This window comes from Carlito syrichta, unplaced genomic scaffold (genome assembly GCF_000164805.1).
Source record: "Carlito syrichta isolate Samal-C Ts95f unplaced genomic scaffold, Tarsius_syrichta-2.0.1 Scaffold304472, whole genome shotgun sequence".
NCBI classification, from domain to species: domain Eukaryota; kingdom Metazoa; phylum Chordata; class Mammalia; order Primates; family Tarsiidae; genus Carlito; species Carlito syrichta.
The window spans coordinates 623,955-625,597 of NW_007248568.1; positions in this window are offsets into that span (position 1 = coordinate 623,955).

Here is a 1,643-nt window from a genome sequence, read left to right on the forward strand (position 1 = left end):
CCAAAAGGGCAGGGTTTGAAGAGCTTCTAGAGAGTTGAACACATGGAGATTCCTGAGGGGTAACACCTCTGGAGAAGGGATGGAGACTCTAGCCTCTTCCCCTATACCTCAGGCTATCTCTTCATCCTTTGTAGTGTCCTTTAAATAAACTGAAAAGTGTGTTTCCCTGAGTTCTGAGAGCTGCTCCAGCAAATCTCTCAAGCCCAAAGAGGGAGCTGTGGGAATACCAGTTTGAAGCTGGTGAGTCAGAAGTTCCTGAGTCCTGGACTTGTGATTGGTGCCTAGGGTTGAGGGCTGAGTCTTGGGAACTGAGCTTTCAACCTGTGAGATCTGATGCCATCTTCAGGTAGATAGTGTTGGAATTGAATTAGAAGACACCTAGCTGGTGTCTGTTGCTTAGTGTGTAGGGGGAAAAAACCCACATTTGGTCACAGAAATCTTCTTCTATGTTGATTGTCATGGTGTGAGACCAGTAGAAAAACAGCTTGAATTTTTTCCCAAAACACTTCCTCAACAAAATGCTCTAGCTCTTTGTCATATCTGGTCTCCAAAATGAACCTTTAATAGGCCTTCTCATGGTCCTATCACAATAAAACTGTTTGGGGTCTTTGACTTGTGTTTATACTTAATAGAATGTGACAAACATGGTGCTGCATGACTCTCATGACAAAAATATAAAAAGTGTAGCAGCTTATGCCTGGGTCTGTCAGACTTATTTCTCTAGGAAATCAGCTGTCATAGAAGGGATCTAACTTCCCTCAGACTGCCATGGTAAAAGAAAACTTAAATGAGCCGTGTGGAGAAGTCACAAGAAGAAAAAGATGCTCAGTCATCCCCCAGCTAAGTGTTAGATATGTGAGTGAAGAAGCTATCTTAGATGTAGTCCAGTTGATCCTTCAAATGCCTGTAACCCCAGCTACTATGAGAGATCCCAAATGAGAACTTCCCAGCTATTCTTAGTCAATCTATTGAACCATGATAATTAATTAATTCTTGTTCTAAGCCTCTAGGTTTTGATGAGTTTGTCATTCAGCAATAGATAACCAGAACAACCCCCTCCCTGCCAGTTCAGAAACTGCTTCTAGTTAAAGATCAGTTGATCAATTTGAAATCTCTCTACACTCGAAATAAACTTTACAGCTAAAGTGATCTATTTTCTGCTTTATTTTAAATTCATGCATCAATTTTAACCCTCTGGTTTAATTTTCAGGTTGACTTTTCCTATATGTCCTTTAGTCCTAGTTGGAGCTTTACCACTTACCCTGATACCCCTACTCTTGACCTCCTTTGTGTCCCTCAGAGGAACATTCAGTAAAATGAAAGAGCCTTGGGATTACTATGAATATTTCAGAGTGGAATCACCTTACAAATTAGCTACGTTTTCAGGTCTGACCTTCAGTTCTAGAGGCTCAACAATTAGCTTTGATTACTACCCAGAGTTGATAAGCTCAGAATAAACCAGAGTCATATAATAGAGGGTCAATTAATCTGCAAACCAGAATGTTCAATTGTACTTTATATTTAAAAGTTAGAAAACTCACTGGTATGGGATAATCATATTAATTAACTATGTCATTTCCCGTATAAAAGTCTATTTAGAAAACCAAATTCTAATCCAATTTTTCTTTGCTCACATGGAATTA